We start from the raw sequence: 19,753 nt of genomic DNA, 5'->3' as shown, positions 1-19,753 counted from the left end.
GAACCAGAACTGAGAGTGGGATAGACAAGTAAATCCCAGACAGGTCAAATACTTTTCTCTGTACAGTGTGTAGATTACATACAGGAGGGCACATATTTTTCTCTGTACAATGTGTATATTACACACAGGGGCACATACTTTTCACTATATGGTGAGCATATTACACACAGGCGGCACATCCTTTCTCTGCACTGTTCCTGCTTTCCACTCTCTGTGGTGCTGACAGTGATCTCTGCACCTTCGCTGCCTTCTCCATGCTCTCCAGCAGGTGGCGATCACTCCCCCAGCACAGGCGGCGCAGCCTCCCACTCGCTGTGTTCTCCTTGCAGCACTGACATCTGAGCGCTGCAGCTGGAGGAGGTGAGCGGATGCAGGGCTGATAATGAAGATGACGATCGCACTGAATTTCAGGTATGGATTGAAAACGCGCCTCCTTGTGTCGGGACAGAGCGCTGCGTCGTGTGCGGTCACTAATGAGAGGATTGTAGCTGTGAATTGATATATCCTATATAAATATATGTTCACTGTATGTGGTGTGTGCTGTATGTATGCAGTGTATGTGGTGTGTTGTGTGCTGTGCTGTATGTATGCAGTGTATGATGTGTGTCCTGTATGTATGCACTGTATGAGGTCTGTGCTATATGTCTGCAGTGTGTGCTGTATGTATGCAGTGTGAGGTGTGTGCTGTATGTATACAGTGTATGAGGTGTGTGCTGTATGTATGCAGTGTATGAGGTATGTGCTGTATGTATGCAGTGTATGAGGTGTGTGCTGTATGTATGCAGTGTATGTGGTGTGTGCTGTATGTATGCAGTGTATGTGGTGTGTGCTGTATGTATGCAGTGTATGTGGTGTGTTGTGTGCTGTGCTGTATGTATGCAGTGTATGATGTGTGTCCTGTATGTATGCACTGTATGAGGTCTGTGCTATATGTCTGCAGTGTGTGCTGTATGTATGCAGTGTGAGGTGTGTGCTGTATGTATACAGTGTATGAGGTGTGTGCTGTATGTATGCAGTGTATGAGGTATGTGCTGTATGTATGCAGTGTATGAGGTGTGTGCTGTATGTATGCAGTGTATGAGGTGTGTGCTGTATGTATGCAGTGTATGTGGTGTGTGCTGTATGTATGCAGTGTATGTGGTGTGTTGTGTGCTGTGCTGTATGTATGCAGTGTATGATGTGTGTCCTGTATGTATGCACTGTATGAGGTCTGTGCTATATGTCTGCAGTGTGTGCTGTATGTCTGCAGTGTGAAGTGTGTGCTGTATGTATACAGTGTATGAGGTGTGTGCTGTATGTATGCAGTGTATGAGGTATGTGCTGTATGTATGTAGTGTATGAGGTGTGTGCTGTATGTATGCAGTGTATGAGGTGTGTGCTGTATGTATGCAGTGTATGAGGTGTGTGCTGTATGTAAGCAGTGTTTGAGGTGTGTGCTGTATGTATGCAGTGTATGAGGTGTGTGCTGTATGTATACAGTGTATGAGGTGTGTGCTGTATGTCTGCAGTGTGAAGTGTGTGCTGTATGTCTGCAGTGTGAAGTGTGTGCTGTATGTATACAGTGTATGAGGTGTGTGCTGTACGTATGCAGTGTATGAGGTATGTGCTGTATGTATGCAGTGTATGAGGTGTGTGCTGTATGTATGCAGTGTATGAGGTGTGTGCTGTATGTATGCAGTGTATGAGGTGTGTGCTGTATGTATGCAGTGTATGAGGTGTGTGCTGTATGTATACAGTGTATGAGGTGTGTGCTGTATGTATGCAGTGTAAGAAGTGTGTGCTGTATGTATGCAGTGTATGAGGTGTGTGCTGTATGTATACAGTGTATGAGGTGTGTGCTGTATGTATGCAGTGTAAGAAGTGTGTGCTGTATGTATGCAGTGTATGAGGTGTGTGCTGTATGTATGCAGTGTATGAGGTGTGTGCTGTATGTATGCAGTGTATGAGGTGTATGCTGTATGTATGCAGTGTATGAGGTGTGTGCTGTATGTATGCAGTGTATGAGGTGTGTGCTGTATGTATGCAGTGTATGAGGTATGTGCTGTATGAATGCAGTGTATGAGGTATGTGCTGTATGTATGCAGTGTGAGGTGTGTGCTGTATGTATGCAGTGTGAGGTGTGTGCTGTATGTATGCAGTGTATGAGATGTGTACTGTATGTATGCAGTGTATGAGGTGTGTACTGTATGTATGCAGTGTATGAGATGTGTACTGTATGTATGCAGTGTATGAGGTGTGTGCTTTATGTATGCAGTGTATGAGGTCTGTGCTGTATGTCTGCAGTGTGTGCTGTATGTATGCAGTGTATGAGGTCTGTGCTATATGTCTGCAGTGTGTGCTGTATGTATGCAGTGTGAGGTGTGTGCTGTATGTATGCAGTGTATGAGGTGTGTGCTGTATGTATGCAGTGTATGAGGTGTGTGCTGTATGAATGCAGTGTATGAGGTATGTGCTGTATGTATGCAGTGTGTGCTGTATGTATGCAGTGTGAGGTGTGTGCTGTATGTATGCAGTGTATGAGGTGTATGCTGTATGTATGCAGTGTATGAGGTGTGTGCTGTATGTATGCAGTGTATGAGGTATGTGCTGTATGAATGCAGTGTATGAGGTATGTGCTGTATGTATGCAGTGTGTGCTGTATGTATGCAGTGTGAGGTGTGTGCTGTATGTATGCAGTGTGAGGTGTGTGCTGTATGTATGCAGTGTATGAGGTGTGTACTGTATGTATGCAGTGTATGAGGTGTGTACTGTATGTATGCAGTGTATGAGATGTGTACTGTATGTATGCAGTGTATGAGGTGTGTGCTTTATGTATGCAGTGTATGAGGTCTGTGCTGTATGTCTGCAGTGTGTGCTGTATGTATGCAGTGTATGAGGTCTGTGCTATATGTCTGCAGTGTGTGCTGTATGTATGCAGTGTGAGGTGTGTGCTGTATGTATGCAGTGTATGAGGTGTGTGCTGTATGTATGCAGTGTATGAGGTCTGTGCTGTATGTCTGCAGTGTGTGCTGTATGTATGCAGTGTGAGGTGTGTGCTGTATGTATGCAGTGTGAGGTGTGTGCTGTATGTATGCAGTGTATGAGGCGTGTGCTGTATGTATGCAGTGTATGATGTGTGTGCTGTATGCACTGTATGAGGTCTTTGCTATATGTATGCAGTGTATGCTGTATGTATGCAGTGTGTGAGGTGTGTGCTGCATGTATGCAGTGTATGAGGTGTGTGCTGTATGCACTGTATGAGGTCTGTGCTATATGTATGCAGTGTATGCTGTATGCATGCACTGTATGAGGTCTGTGCTGTATGTATGCAGTGTGTGAGGTGTGTGCTGTATGTATGCAGTGTATGTTATATGTATGCAGTGTATGAGGTGAGTGTTGTATGTATGCAGTGTATGAGGTGTGTGCTGCATGTATTCACTGTATGAGGTGTGTGCTGTATGTATACAGTGTATGATGTGTGTGCTGTATGTATGCAGTGTATGAGGTGAGTGCTGTATGTATGCAGTGTATGATGTGTGTGCTGTATGTATGCAGTGTATGAGGTGAGTGCTGTATGTATGCAGTTTATGAGGTGTGTGCTGCCTTTGTGCAGTGTATGATGTATGTATGCAGTGTATGCGTTTTGTGTGCTGCATGTAAGTAGTGTATTAGGTCTGCGCTGTGTGTATGCAGTGTGTGAGATGTATGCTGTATGTATGCAGTATATGCGTTGTGTGTGCTGTATGTATGCAGTGTATGAGGTGTATGCTGTATGTATTCACTGTATGAGGTGAGTGCTGTATGTATGCAGTGTATGAGGTCTGTGCTGTATGTATGCAGTGTGAGGTGTGTGCTGTATGTATGCAGTGTATGAGGTGTGTGCTGTATGTATGCAGTGTATGAGGTATGTGCTGTATGAATGCAGTGTATGAGGTATGTGCTGTATGTATGCAGTGTGTGCTGTATGTATGCAGTGTGAGGTGTGTGCTGTATGTATGCAGTGTGAGGTGTGTGCTGTATGTATGCAGTGTATGAGGTGTATGCTGTATGTATGCAGTGTATGAGGTGTGTGCTGTATGTATGCAGTGTATGAGGTATGTGCTGTATGAATGCAGTGTATGAGGTATGTGCTGTATGTATGCAGTGTGTGCTGTATGTATGCAGTGTGAGGTGTGTGCTGTATGTATGCAGTGTGAGGTGTGTGCTGTATGTATGCAGTGTATGAGGTGTGTACTGTATGTATGCAGTGTATGAGGTGTGTACTGTATGTATGCAGTGTATGAGATGTGTACTGTATGTATGCAGTGTATGAGGTGTGTGCTTTATGTATGCAGTGTATGAGGTCTGTGCTGTATGTCTGCAGTGTGTGCTGTATGTATGCAGTGTATGAGGTCTGTGCTATATGTCTGCAGTGTGTGCTGTATGTATGCAGTGTGAGGTGTGTGCTGTATGTATGCAGTGTATGAGGTGTGTGCTGTATGTATGCAGTGTATGAGGTATGTGCTGTATGTATGCAGTGTGTGAGGTCTGTGCTGTATGTCTGCAGTGTGTGCTGTATGTATGCAGTGTGAGGTGTGTGCTGTATGTATGTAGTGTGAGGTGTGTGCTGTATGTATGCAGTGTATGAGGCGTGTGCTGTATGTATGCAGTGTATGATGTGTGTGCTGTATGCACTGTATGAGGTCTTTGCTATATGTATGCAGTGTATGCTGTATGTATGCAGTGTGTGAGGTGTGTGCTGCATGTATGCAGTGTATGAGGTGTGTGCTGTATGCACTGTATGAGGTCTGTGCTATATGTATGCAGTGTATGCTGTATGCATGCACTGTATGAGGTCTGTGCTGTATGAATGCAGTGTGTGAGGTGTGTGCTTTATGTATGCAGTGTATGTTATATGTATGCAGTGTATGAGGTGAGTGTTGTATGTATGCAGTGTATGAGGTGTGTGCTGCATGTATTCACTGTATGAGGTGTGTGCTGTATGTATACAGTGTATGATGTGTGTGCTGTATGTATGCAGTGTATGAGGTGAGTGCTGTATGTATGCAGTGTATGATGTGTGTGCTGTATGTATGCAGTGTATGAGGTGAGTGCTGTATGTATGCAGTTTATGAGGTGTGTGCTGCCTTTGTGCAGTGTATGATGTATGTATGCAGTGTATGCGTTTTGTGTGCTGCATGTAAGTAGTGTATTAGGTCTGCGCTGTGTGTATGCAGTGTGTGAGATGTATGCTGTATGTATGCAGTATATGCGTTGTGTGTGCTGTATGTATGCAGTGTATGAGGTGTATGCTGTATGTATTCACTGTATGAGGTGAGTGCTGTATGTATGCAGTGTATGAGGTCTGTGCTGTATGTATGCAGTGTGAGGTGTGTGCTGTATGTATGCAGTGTATGAGGTGTGTGCTGTATGCATGCAGTGTATGAGGTGTGTGTTGTATGTATGCAGTGTTTGAGGTGTGTGTTGTATGTATGCAGTGTATGAGGTGTGTGCTGTATGTATGGAGTGTAAGAAGTGTATGATGTATGTATGCAGAGTATGCGTTTTGTGTGCTGCATGTAAGTAGTGTATTAGGTCTGCGCTGTGTGTATGCAGTGTGTGAGATGTATGCTGTATGTATGCAGTGTATGCGTTGTGTGTGCTGTATGTATGCAGTGTTTGAGGTGTATGCTGTATGTATTCACTGTATGAGGTGAGTGCTGTATGTATGCAGTGTATGAGGTCTGTGCTGTATGTATGCAGTGTGAGTTGTGTGCTGTATGTATGCAGTGTATGAGGTGTGTGCTGTATGCATGCAGTGTATGAGGTGTGTGTTGTATGTATGCAGTGTTTGAGGTGTGTGTTGTATGTATGCAGTGTATGAGGTGTGTGCTGTATGTATGGAGTGTAAGAAGTGTGTGCTGTATGTATGCAGTGTAAGAAGTGTGTGCTGTATGTATGCAGTGTAAGAAGTGTGTGCTGTATGTATGCAGTGTATGAGGTGTGTGCTGTATGTATGCAGTGTATGAGGTGTGTGCTGTATGTATGCAGTGTGAGAAGTGTGTCCTATATGTATGCAGTGCTTGAGGTGTGTGCTGTATGTATGCATTGTTTGAGGTGTGTGCTGTATGTTAGCAGTGTAAGAAGTGTGTGCTGTATGTATGCAGTGTTTGAGGTGTGTGCTGTATGTATGCAGTGTATGAGGTGTGTGCTGTATGTATGCAGTGTATGAGGTGTGTGCATGCAGTGTATGCGTTGTGTGTGCTGTATGTATGCAGTGTATGAGGTGTGTTCTGTATGTATGCAGTGTATGTGTTGTGTGCTGTATGTATGCAGTGTATGAGGTGTGCTGTATGTATGCAGTGTATGAGGTGTGTGCTGTATGTATGCAGTGTATGAGGTGTGTTCTGTATTCATGCAGTGTATTAGGTGTGTGCTGTATGTATGCAGTGTGAGGTGTGTGCTGTATGTATGCAGTGTGAGGTGTGTGCTGTATGTATGCAGTGTATGAGGTGTGTACTGTATGTATGCAGTGTATGAGGTGTGTACTGTATGTATGCAGTGTATGAGATGTGTACTGTATGTATGCAGTGTATGAGGTGTGTGCTTTATGTATGCAGTGTATGAGGTCTGTGCTGTATGTCTGCAGTGTGTGCTGTATGTATGCAGTGTATGAGGTCTGTGCTATATGTCTGCAGTGTGTGCTGTATGTATGCAGTGTGAGGTGTGTGCTGTATGTATGCAGTGTATGAGGTGTGTGCTGTATGTATGCAGTGTATGAGGTCTGTGCTGTATGTCTGCAGTGTGTGCTGTATGTATGCAGTGTGAGGTGTGTGCTGTATGTATGCAGTGTGAGGTGTGTGCTGTATGTATGCAGTGTATGAGGCGTGTGCTGTATGTATGCAGTGTATGATGTGTGTGCTGTATGCACTGTATGAGGTCTTTGCTATATGTATGCAGTGTATGCTGTATGTATGCAGTGTGTGAGGTGTGTGCTGCATGTATGCAGTGTATGAGGTGTGTGCTGTATGCACTGTATGAGGTCTGTGCTATATGTATGCAGTGTATGCTGTATGCATGCACTGTATGAGGTCTGTGCTGTATGTATGCAGTGTGTGAGGTGTGTGCTGTATGTATGCAGTGTATGTTATATGTATGCAGTGTATGAGGTGAGTGTTGTATGTATGCAGTGTATGAGGTGTGTGCTGCATGTATTCACTGTATGAGGTGTGTGCTGTATGTATACAGTGTATGATGTGTGTGCTGTATGTATGCAGTGTATGAGGTGAGTGCTGTATGTATGCAGTGTATGATGTGTGTGCTGTATGTATGCAGTGTATGAGGTGAGTGCTGTATGTATGCAGTTTATGAGGTGTGTGCTGCCTTTGTGCAGTGTATGATGTATGTATGCAGTGTATGCGTTTTGTGTGCTGCATGTAAGTAGTGTATTAGGTCTGCGCTGTGTGTATGCAGTGTGTGAGATGTATGCTGTATGTATGCAGTATATGCGTTGTGTGTGCTGTATGTATGCAGTGTATGAGGTGTATGCTGTATGTATTCACTGTATGAGGTGAGTGCTGTATGTATGCAGTGTATGAGGTCTGTGCTGTATGTATGCAGTGTGAGGTGTGTGCTGTATGTATGCAGTGTATGAGGTGTGTGCTGTATGTATGCAGTGTATGAGGTATGTGCTGTATGAATGCAGTGTATGAGGTATGTGCTGTATGTATGCAGTGTGTGCTGTATGTATGCAGTGTGAGGTGTGTGCTGTATGTATGCAGTGTGAGGTGTGTGCTGTATGTATGCAGTGTATGAGGTGTATGCTGTATGTATGCAGTGTATGAGGTGTGTGCTGTATGTATGCAGTGTATGAGGTATGTGCTGTATGAATGCAGTGTATGAGGTATGTGCTGTATGTATGCAGTGTGTGCTGTATGTATGCAGTGTGAGGTGTGTGCTGTATGTATGCAGTGTGAGGTGTGTGCTGTATGTATGCAGTGTATGAGGTGTGTACTGTATGTATGCAGTGTATGAGGTGTGTACTGTATGTATGCAGTGTATGAGATGTGTACTGTATGTATGCAGTGTATGAGGTGTGTGCTTTATGTATGCAGTGTATGAGGTCTGTGCTGTATGTCTGCAGTGTGTGCTGTATGTATGCAGTGTATGAGGTCTGTGCTATATGTCTGCAGTGTGTGCTGTATGTATGCAGTGTGAGGTGTGTGCTGTATGTATGCAGTGTATGAGGTGTGTGCTGTATGTATGCAGTGTATGAGGTATGTGCTGTATGTATGCAGTGTGTGAGGTCTGTGCTGTATGTCTGCAGTGTGTGCTGTATGTATGCAGTGTGAGGTGTGTGCTGTATGTATGTAGTGTGAGGTGTGTGCTGTATGTATGCAGTGTATGAGGCGTGTGCTGTATGTATGCAGTGTATGATGTGTGTGCTGTATGCACTGTATGAGGTCTTTGCTATATGTATGCAGTGTATGCTGTATGTATGCAGTGTGTGAGGTGTGTGCTGCATGTATGCAGTGTATGAGGTGTGTGCTGTATGCACTGTATGAGGTCTGTGCTATATGTATGCAGTGTATGCTGTATGCATGCACTGTATGAGGTCTGTGCTGTATGAATGCAGTGTGTGAGGTGTGTGCTTTATGTATGCAGTGTATGTTATATGTATGCAGTGTATGAGGTGAGTGTTGTATGTATGCAGTGTATGAGGTGTGTGCTGCATGTATTCACTGTATGAGGTGTGTGCTGTATGTATACAGTGTATGATGTGTGTGCTGTATGTATGCAGTGTATGAGGTGAGTGCTGTATGTATGCAGTGTATGATGTGTGTGCTGTATGTATGCAGTGTATGAGGTGAGTGCTGTATGTATGCAGTTTATGAGGTGTGTGCTGCCTTTGTGCAGTGTATGATGTATGTATGCAGTGTATGCGTTTTGTGTGCTGCATGTAAGTAGTGTATTAGGTCTGCGCTGTGTGTATGCAGTGTGTGAGATGTATGCTGTATGTATGCAGTATATGCGTTGTGTGTGCTGTATGTATGCAGTGTATGAGGTGTATGCTGTATGTATTCACTGTATGAGGTGAGTGCTGTATGTATGCAGTGTATGAGGTCTGTGCTGTATGTATGCAGTGTGAGGTGTGTGCTGTATGTATGCAGTGTATGAGGTGTGTGCTGTATGCATGCAGTGTATGAGGTGTGTGTTGTATGTATGCAGTGTTTGAGGTGTGTGTTGTATGTATGCAGTGTATGAGGTGTGTGCTGTATGTATGGAGTGTAAGAAGTGTATGATGTATGTATGCAGAGTATGCGTTTTGTGTGCTGCATGTAAGTAGTGTATTAGGTCTGCGCTGTGTGTATGCAGTGTGTGAGATGTATGCTGTATGTATGCAGTGTATGCGTTGTGTGTGCTGTATGTATGCAGTGTTTGAGGTGTATGCTGTATGTATTCACTGTATGAGGTGAGTGCTGTATGTATGCAGTGTATGAGGTCTGTGCTGTATGTATGCAGTGTGAGTTGTGTGCTGTATGTATGCAGTGTATGAGGTGTGTGCTGTATGCATGCAGTGTATGAGGTGTGTGTTGTATGTATGCAGTGTTTGAGGTGTGTGTTGTATGTATGCAGTGTATGAGGTGTGTGCTGTATGTATGGAGTGTAAGAAGTGTGTGCTGTATGTATGCAGTGTAAGAAGTGTGTGCTGTATGTATGCAGTGTAAGAAGTGTGTGCTGTATGTATGCAGTGTATGAGGTGTGTGCTGTATGTATGCAGTGTATGAGGTGTGTGCTGTATGTATGCAGTGTGAGAAGTGTGTCCTATATGTATGCAGTGCTTGAGGTGTGTGCTGTATGTATGCATTGTTTGAGGTGTGTGCTGTATGTTAGCAGTGTAAGAAGTGTGTGCTGTATGTATGCAGTGTTTGAGGTGTGTGCTGTATGTATGCAGTGTATGAGGTGTGTGCTGTATGTATGCAGTGTATGAGGTGTGTGCATGCAGTGTATGCGTTGTGTGTGCTGTATGTATGCAGTGTATGAGGTGTGTTCTGTATGTATGCAGTGTATGTGTTGTGTGCTGTATGTATGCAGTGTATGAGGTGTGCTGTATGTATGCAGTGTATGAGGTGTGTGCTGTATGTATGCAGTGTATGAGGTGTGTTCTGTATTCATGCAGTGTATTAGGTGTGTGCTGTATGCATGCAGTGTGAGGTGTGTGCTGTATGTATGCAGTGTATGAGGTGTGTGCTGTATGTATGCAGTGTATGAGGTGTGTGATGTATGTATACAGTGTATGAGGTGTGTGCTGTATGTATGCAGTGTTTGAGGTGTGTGCTGTATGTATGCAGTGTATGAAGTGTGTGCTGTATGTATGCAGTGTAAGAAGTGTGTGCTGTATGTATGCAGTGTATGAGGTGTGTGCTGTATGTATGCAGTGTATGAGGTGTGTGCTGTAGGTATGCAGTGTATGAGGTGTGTGATGTAAGTATACAGTGTATGAGGTGTGTGGTGTATGTATGCAGTGTAAGAAGTGTTTGCTGTATGTACGCAGTGTGAGAAGTGTGTGCTATATGTATGCAGTGTATGAGGTGTTTGCTGTATGTATTCAGTGTATGAAGAGTGCGCTGTATGTATGCAGTGTATGATTTGTGTCCTGTATTTATGCAGTGTGTGAGGTGTGTGCTGTATGTATTTTGTGTATGAGGTGTGTGTTGTATGTTTGTAGTGTATGAGGTGTGTGTGCTATGTTTATGCAGTGTGTGCTGTATGTATTCAGTGTATGAAGTGTTAGCTGTATAGATGCAGTGTATGAGGTGTGTGCTGTATGTATGCAGTGTATGAGGTGTGTGCTGTATGTATGCAGTGTATGAGGTGTGTGCATGCAGTGTATGCGTTGTGTGTGCGGTATATATGCAGTGTATGTGTTGTGTGCTGTATGTATGCAGTGTATGAGGTGTGCTGTATGTATGCAGTGTATGAGGTGTGTGCTGTATGTATGAGGTGTGTTCTGTATTCATGCAGTGTATTAGGTGTGTGCTGTATGCATGCAGTGTATGAGGTGTGTGCTGTATGCATGCAGTGTATGAGGTGAGTGCTGTATGTATGCAGTGTATGAGGTGTGTGTTGTATGCATGAAGTGTATGAGATGTGTGCTTGTATGTATGCAGTGTGTGAGGTGTGTGTGCTATGTTTATGCAGTGTGTGCTGTATGGATGTAGTGTATGAGGTGTGTGCTGTATGTATGCAGTGTATGAGGTGTGTGCTGTATGTATGCAGTGTGTGAGTGCTTGTATGTATGTAGTGTATGAGGTGTGTGGTATGTATATAGTGTATGAGGTGTGTGTGCTATGTTTATGCAGTGTGTGCTGTATGTATTCAGTGTATGAAGTGTGTGCTGTATGGATGTAGTGTATGAGGTGTGCGCTGTATGTATGCAGTGTATGAGGTGTGTGCTGTATGTATGCAGTGTATGAGGTGTGTGCTGTATGTATGTAGTGTATGAGGTGTGTGCTGTTTGTATGCAATGTATGATCTGTGTGCTGTATGCATGCAGTGTATGAGGTGTGTACTGTATGTATTCACTGTATGAGGTGTGTGCTGTATGCAGTGTATGAGGTGAGTACTGTATGTATGCAGTTTATGAGGTGTGTGCTGCCTTTATACAGTGTATGATGTATGTATGCAGTGTATACGTTTTGTGTGCTGTATGTATGCAGTGTATGTGTTGTGTGTGCTGTATGTATGCAGTGTATGAAGTGTGTGCTGTATGTATGCAGTGTATGAGGTGTGTGCTGTATGTATGCAGTGTATGAGGTGTGTGCTGTATGTATGCAGTGTATGAGGTGTGTGCTTTATGTATGCAGTGTATGAGGTGTGTGCTGTGTGTATGAAGTGTATGTTGTATGTATGCAGTGTATGAGGTGTGTGCTGTATGTATGCAGTGTGAGAAGAGTGTGCTATATGTATGGAGTGTAAGAGGTGTTTGCTGTATGTATTCAGTGCATGAAGTGTGCGCTGTGTGTATGCAGTGTATGATTTGTGTGGAGTATGTATGCAGTGTTAGAAGTGTGTGCTGTATGTATGCAGTGTATGAGGTGTGTGCTGTGTGTATGAAGTGTATGCAGTGTATGAGGTGTGTGCTGTATGTATGCAGTGTATGAGGTGTGTGCTGTATGTATACAGTGTATGAGGTGTGTGGTGTATGTATGCAGTGTAAGAAGTGTGTGCTGTATGTATGCAGTGTGAGAAGTGTGTGCTATATGTATGCAGTGTATGAGGTGTTTGCTGTATGTATTCAGTGTATGAAGAGTGCGCTGTATGTATGCAGTGTATGATTTGTGTCCTGTATTTATGCAGTGTGTGAGGTGTGTGCTGTATGTATTTTGTGTATGAGGTGTGTGTTGTATGTTTGTAGTGTATGAGGTGTGTGTGCTATGTTTATGCAGTGTGTGCTGTATGTATTCAGTGTATGAAGTGTTAGCTGTATGGATGCAGTGTATGAGGTGTGTGCTGTATGTATGCAGTGTATGAGGTGTGTGCTGTATGTATGCATGTATGAGGTGTGTGCATGCAGTGTATGCGTTGTGTGTGCTGTATGTATGCAGTGTATGAGGTGTGTGCGGTATGTATGCAGTGTATGTGTTGTGTGCTGTATGTATGCAGTGTATGAGGTGTGCTTTATGTATGCAGTGTATGAGGTGTGTGCTGTATGTATGAGGTGTGTTCTGTATTCATGCAGTGTATTAGGTGTGTGCTGTATGCATGCAGTGTATGAGGTGTGTGCTGTATGCATGCAGTGTATGAGGTGAGTGCTGTATGTATGCAGTGTATGAGGTGTGTGTTGTATGCATGAAGTGTATGAGGTGTGTGCTTGTATGTATGCAGTGTGTGAGGTGTGTGTGCTATGTTTATGCAGTGTGTGCTGTATGGATGTAGTGTATGAGGTGTGTGCTGTATGTATGCAGTGTATGAGGTGTGTGCTGTATGTATGCAGTGTGTGAGTGCTTGTATGTATGTAGTGTATGAGGTGTGTGGTATGTATGTAGTGTATGAGGTGTGTGTGCTATGTTTATGCAGTGTGTGCTGTATGTATTCAGTGTATGAAGTGTGTGCTGTATGGATGTAGTGTATGAGGTGTGCGCTGTATGTATGCAGTGTATGAGGTGTGTGCTGTATGTATGCAGTGTATGAGGTGTGTGCTGTATGTATGTAGTGTATGAGGTGTGTGCTGTTTGTATGCAATGTATGATCTGTGTGCTGTATGCATGCAGTGTATGAGGTGTGTACTGTATGTATTCACTGTATGAGGTGTGTGCTGTATGCAGTGTATGAGGTGAGTACTGTATGTATGCAGTTTATGAGGTGTGTGCTGCCTTTATACAGTGTATGATGTATGTGTGCAGTGTATACGTTTTGTGTGCTGTATGTAAGCAGTGTATGTGTTGTGTGTGCTGTATGTATGCAGTGTACGAAGTGTGTGCTGTATGTATGCAGTGTATGAGGTGTGTGCTGTATGTATGCAGTGTATGAGGTGTGTGCTGTATGTATGCAGTGTATGAGGTGTGTGCTTTATGTATGCAGTGTATGAGGTGTGTGCTGTGTGTATGCAGTGTATGAGGTGTGTGATGTATGTATACAGTGTATGAGGTGTGTGGTGTATGTATGCAGTGTAAGAAGTGTGTGCTGTATGTATGCAGTGTGAGAAGAGTGTGCTATATGTATGGAGTGTATGAGGTGTTTGCTGTATGTATTCAGTGCATGAAGTGTGCGCTGTGTGTATGCAGTGTATGATTTGTGTGGAGTATGTATGCAGTGTTAGAAGTGTGTGCTGTATGTATGCAGTGTATGAGGTGTGTGCTGTGTGTATGAAGTGTATGCTGTATGTATGCAGTGTATGAGGTGTGTGCTGTATGTATGCAGTGTATGAGGTGTGTGCTGTATGTATGCAGTGTATGAGGTGTGTGATGTATGTATACAGTGTATGAGGTGTGTGGTGTATGTATGCAGTGTAAGAAGTGTGTGCTGTATGTATGCAGTGTGAGAAGTGTGTGCTATATGTATGCAGTGTATGAGGTGTTTGCTGTATGTATTCAGTGTATGAAGAGTGCGCTGTATGTATGCAGTGTATGATTTGTGTCCTGTATTTATGCAGTGTGTGAGGTGTGTGCTGTATGTATTTTGTGTATGAGGTGTGTGTTGTATGTTTGTAGTGTATGAGGTGTGTGTGCTATGTTTATGCAGTGTGTGCTGTATGTATTCAGTGTATGAAGTGTTAGCTGTATGGATGCAGTGTATGAGGTGTGTGCTGTATGTATGCAGTGTATGAGGTGTGTGCTGTATGTATGCATGTATGAGGTGTGTGCATGCAGTGTATGCGTTGTGTGTGCTGTATGTATGCAGTGTATGAGGTGTGTGCGGTATGTATGCAGTGTATGTGTTGTGTGCTGTATGTATGCAGTGTATGAGGTGTGCTGTATGTATGCAGTGTATGAGGTGTGTGCTGTATGTATGAGGTGTGTTCTGTATTCATGCAGTGTATTAGGTGTGTGCTGTATGCATGCAGTGTATGAGGTGTGTGCTGTATGCATGCAGTGTATGAGGTGAGTGCTGTATGTATGCAGTGTATGAGGTGTGTGTTGTATGCATGAAGTGTGTGAGGTGTGTGCTTGTATGTATGCAGTGTGTGAGGTGTGTGTGCTATGTTTATGCAGTGTGTGCTGTATGGATGTAGTGTATGAGGTGTGTGCTGTATGTATGCAGTGTATGAGGTGTGTGCTGTATGTATGCAGTGTGTGAGTGCTTGTATGTATGTAGTGTATGAGGTGTGTGGTATGTATGTAGTGTATGAGGTGTGTGTGCTATGTTTATGCAGTGTGTGCTGTATGTATTCAGTGTATGAAGTGTGTGCTGTATGGATGTAGTGTATGAGGTGTGCGCTGTATGTATGCAGTGTATGAGGTGTGTGCTGTATGTATGCAGTGTATGAGGTGTGTGCTGTATGTATGTAGTGTATGAGGTGTGTGCTGTTTGTATGCAATGTATGATCTGTGTGCTGTATGCATGCAGTGTATGAGGTGTGTACTGTATGTATTCACTGTATGAGGTGTGTGCTGTATGCAGTGTATGAGGTGAGTACTGTATGTATGCAGTTTATGAGGTGTGTGCTGCCTTTATACAGTGTATGATGTATGTATGCAGTGTATACGTTTTGTGTGCTGTATGTATGCAGTGTATGTGTTGTGTGTGCTGTATGTATGCAGTGTACGAAGTGTGTGCTGTATGTATGCAGTGTATGAGGTGTGTGCTGTATGTATGCAGTGTATGAGGTGTGTGCTGTATGTATGCAGTGTATGAGGTGTGTGCTTTATGTATGCAGTGTATGAGGTGTGTGCTGTGTGTATGAAGTGTATGCTGTATGTATGCAGTGTATGAGGTGTGTGCTGTATGTATGCAGTGTGAGAAGAGTGTGCTATATGTATGGAGTGTATGAGGTGTTTGCTGTATGTATTCAGTGCATGAAGTGTGCGCTGTGTGTATGCAGTGTATGATTTGTGTGGAGTATGTATGCAGTGTTAGAAGTGTGTGCTGTATGTATGCAGTGTATGAGGTGTGTGCTGTGTGTATGAAGTGTATGCTGTATGTATGCAGTGTATGAGGTGTGTGCTGTATGTATGCAGTGTATGAGGTGTGTGCTGTATGTATGCAGTGTATGAGGTGTGTGATGTATGTATACAGTGTATGAGGTGTGTGGTGTATGTATGCAGTGTAAGAAGTGTGTGCTGTATGTATGCAGTGTGAGAAGTGTGTGCTATATGTATGCAGTGTATGAGGTGTTTGCTGTATGTATTCAGTGTATGAAGAGTGAGCTGTATGTATGCAGTGTATGATTTGTGTCCTGTATTTATGCAGTGTGTGAGGTGTGTGCTGTATGTATTTTGTGTATGAGGTGTGTGTTGTATGTTTGTAGTGTATGAGGTGTGTGTGCTATGTTTATGCAGTGTGTGCTGTATGGATGTAGTGTATGAGGTGTGTGCTGTATGTATGCAGTGTATGAGGTGTGTGCTGTATGTATGCAGTGTGTGAGGTGAGTGCTTGTATGTATGTAGTGTATGAGGTATGTGGTAAGTATGTAGTGTATGAGGTGTGTGTGCTATGTTTATGCAGTGTGTGCTGTATGTATTCAGTGTATGAAGTGTGTGCTGTATGGATGTAGTGTATGAGGTGTGCGCTGTATGTATGCAGTGTATGAGGTGTGTGCTGTATGTATGCAGTGTATGAGGTGTGTGCTGTATGTATGTAGTGTATGAGGTGTGTGCTGTTTGTATGCAATGTATGATCTGTGTGCTGTATGCATGCAGTGTATGAGGTGTGTACTGTATGTATTCACTGTATGAGGTGTGTGCTGTATGCAGTGTATGAGGTGAGTACTGTATGTATGCAGTTTACGAGGTGTGTGCTGTCTTTATACAGAGTATGATGTATGTATGCAGTGTATACGTTTTGTGTACTGTATGTATGCATCGTATGTGTTGTGTGTGCTGTATGTACGCAGTGTACGAAGTGTGTGCTGTATGTATGCAGTGTATGAGGTGTGTGCTGTATGTATGCAGTGTATGAGGTGTGTGCTGTATGTATGCAGTGTATGAGGTGTGTGCTTTATGTATGCAGTGTATGAGGTGTGTGCTGTGTGTATGAAGTGTATGCTGTATGTATGCAGTGTATGAGGTGTGTGCTGTATGTATGCAGTGTGAGAAGAGTGTGCTATATGTATGGAGTGTATGAGGTGTTTGCTGTATGTATTCAGTGCATGAAGTGTGCGCTGTGTGTATGCAGTGTATGATTTGTGTGGAGTATGTATGCAGTGTTAGAAGTGTGTGCTGTATGTATGCAGTGTATGAGGTGTGTGCTGTGTGTATGAAGTGTATGCTGTATGTATGCAGTGTATGAGGTGTGTGCTGTATGTATGCAGTGTATGAGGTGTGTGCTGTATGTATGCAGTGTATGAGGTGTGTGATGTATGTATACAGTGTATGAGGTGTGTGGTGTATGTATGCAGTGTAAGAAGTGTGTGCTGTATGTATGCAGTGTGAGAAGTGTGTGCTATATGTATGCAGTGTATGAGGTGTTTGCTGTATGTATTCAGTGTATGAAGAGTGCGCTGTATGTATGCAGTGTATGATTTGTGTCCTGTATTTATGCAGTGTGTGAGGTGTGTGCTGTATGTATTTTGTGTATGAGGTGTGTGTTGTATGTTTGTAGTGTATGAGGTGTGTGTGCTATGTTTATGCAGTGTGTGCTGTATGTATTCAGTGTATGAAGTGTTAGCTGTATGGATGCAGTGTATGAGGTGTGTGCTGTATGTATGCAGTGTATGAGGTGTGTGCTGTATGTATGCATGTATGAGGTGTGTGCATGCAGTGTATGCGTTGTGTGTGCTGTATGTATGCAGTGTATGAGGTGTGTGCGGTATGTATGCAGTGTATGTGTTGTGTGCTGTATGTATGCAGTGTATGAGGTGTGCTGTATGTATGCAGTGTATGAGGTGTGTGCTGTATGTATGAGGTGTGTTCTGTATTCATGCAGTGTATTAGGTGTGTGCTGTATGCATGCAGTGTGAGGTGTGTGCTGTATGTATGCAGTGTATGAGGTGAGTGCTGTATGTATGCAGTGTATGAGGTGTGTGTTGTATGTATGAAGTGTATGAGGTGTGTGCTTGTATGTATGCAGTGTGTGAGGTGTGTGTGCTATGTTTATGCAGTGTGTGCTGTATGGATGTAGTGTATGAGGTGTGTGCTGTATGTATGCAGTGTATGAGGTGTGTGCTGTATGTATGCAGTGTGTGAGGTGAGTGCTTGTATGTATGTAGTGTATGAGGTGTGTGGTATGTATGTAGTGTATGAGGTGTGTGTGCTATGTTTATGCAGTGTGTGCTGTATGTATTCAGTGTATGAAGTGTGTGCTGTATGGATGTAGTGTATGAGATGTGCGCTGTATGTATGCAGTGTATGAGGTGTGTGCTGTATGTATGCAGTGTATGAGGTGTGTGCTGTATGTATGTAGTGTATGAGGTGTGTGCTGTTTGTATGCAATGTATGATCTGTGTGCTGTATGCATGCAGTGTATGAGGTGTGTACTGTATGTATTCACTGTATGAGGTGTGTGCTGTATGCAGTGTATGAGGTGAGTACTGTATGTATGCAGTTTATGAGGTGTGTGCTGCCTTTATACAGTGTATGATGTATGTATGCAGTGTATACGTTTTGTGTACTGTATGTATGCAGTGTATGTGTTGTGTGTGCTGTATGTATGCAGTGTACGAAGTGTGTGCTGTTGTGTATGCAGTGTATGAGGTGTGTGCTGTATGTATGCAGTGTATGAGGTGTGTGCTGTATGTATGCAGTGTATGAGGTGTGTGCTGTATGTATGCAGTGTATGAGGTGTGTGCTGTGTGTATGAAGTGTATGCTGTATGTATGCAGTGTATGAGGTGTGTGCTGTATGTATGCAGTGTGAGAAGAGTGTGCTATATGTATGCAGTGTATGAGGTGTTTGCTGTATGTATTCAGTGCATGAAGTGTGCACTGTGTGTATGCAGTGTATGATTTGTGTGGAGTATGTATGCAGTGTTAGAAGTGTGTGCTGTATGTATGCAGTGTATGAGGTGTGTGCTGTGTGTATGAAGTGTATGCTGTATGTATGCAGTGTATGAGGTGTGTGCTGTATGTATGCAGTGTGAGAAGTGTGTGCTATATGGATGTAGTGTATGAGGTGTGTGCTGTATGTATGCAGTGTAAGAAGTGTGCGCTGTATGTATGCAGTGTATGATTTGTGTGCTGTATTTATGCAGTGTATGAGGTGTGTGCTATATGTATTTTGTGTATGAGGTGTGTGCTTGCATGTATGTAGTGTATGTGGTTTGTGTTGTATGTATGTAGTGTATGAGGTGTGTGTGCTATGTTTATGCAGTGTGCGCTGTATGTATTCAGTGTTGTGAGCTCATTTTCGGGTTTGCCTCTGGCTTCTGGTGAGGGTTATGGAGCTGGCTGTGCTGACAGAGGAGTAGTGAGTTCTCTATCTGGACTCCCTCTGTTGGTGAAAGGAGGTAATGAAGCAGATCTAAATGGCAGAGACCGGCCGCCTGAGAAAGAGGACTGCGATTGGACATCAGGAGTTTCTGATTGGATTTAAGTCAGCCGACTCCCTAGTTTCTTGCTGGTGATTTTCCTGACTGTGGCTCCTGGTTTCCAGTTTGGTTCCTGCCTTCCTAAAGCTAAGTTTTCTCTGCTATTGTTCATATGAGTTTTTGTCTGGTTTACTTAGTTTTTGGGTTCAGCCAGCCCTGGCTGGGACTGGGCTGAATCCCCATTTTGCCTCTGATCAGTTGATCTCTTTTGCTCTATCTTCAGAATATACCTGAGTGCTGATATAGGGAATTGAAGTCTAGCGACTTCAGGGCCTTTTTCTATCAGACGTGTTGGACATTCTTTTTGGCAGGGTTTTTTGCGTGATTGCAGACAGCAGCTTTTCTTTCCTGTCCTTTCTAGTTAGCGAGGGCCCCATCATTTGCTCAGCCTGTCTTTCTACCTGTGTCTGTGTTTTCATCTTGTTTCACTGACAATACATGTTGGGGGCTGTCTATTGCTTTGGGGTCTGCTCTGGGGCAGTTTAGATTTTCCCTTTCTTTCTTTAGGCTTATTTAGTTCTCCGTCCGTGACAAGGCATCTAGGACCACCGTAGGCACGCTCCACGGCTACTGCTAGTTGTTGTGGATAGGATCAGGGGTCTGCAATCCG

The 19,753-nt window shown here is 43.6% G+C and overlaps 1 protein-coding gene across 1 annotated transcript in view; it reads left to right on the top strand.

Moving 5' to 3' along the window:
- The first annotated feature begins 301 nt into the window (after positions 1 to 301).
- RERG (RAS like estrogen regulated growth inhibitor) overlaps positions 302 to 19,753 on the top strand; it is a 241,109-nt gene continuing 221,657 nt past the window's right edge. Inside the window, exon 1 of the mRNA XM_073564599.1 lies at positions 302 to 411. The gene's annotated coding sequence lies outside the window, so the exon portion shown is untranslated. The remainder of the gene's footprint in view (positions 412 to 19,753) is intronic.

The sequence above is a fragment of the Dendrobates tinctorius genome, unplaced genomic scaffold (genome assembly GCF_039654945.1).
Source record: "Dendrobates tinctorius isolate UK_male_01 unplaced genomic scaffold, ASM3965494v1 ptg000464l, whole genome shotgun sequence".
NCBI lineage: Eukaryota > Metazoa > Chordata > Amphibia > Anura > Dendrobatidae > Dendrobates > Dendrobates tinctorius.
Note: the sequence above shows the minus strand (reverse complement) of the source record. Positions and strands in the feature narration are given on the sequence as shown.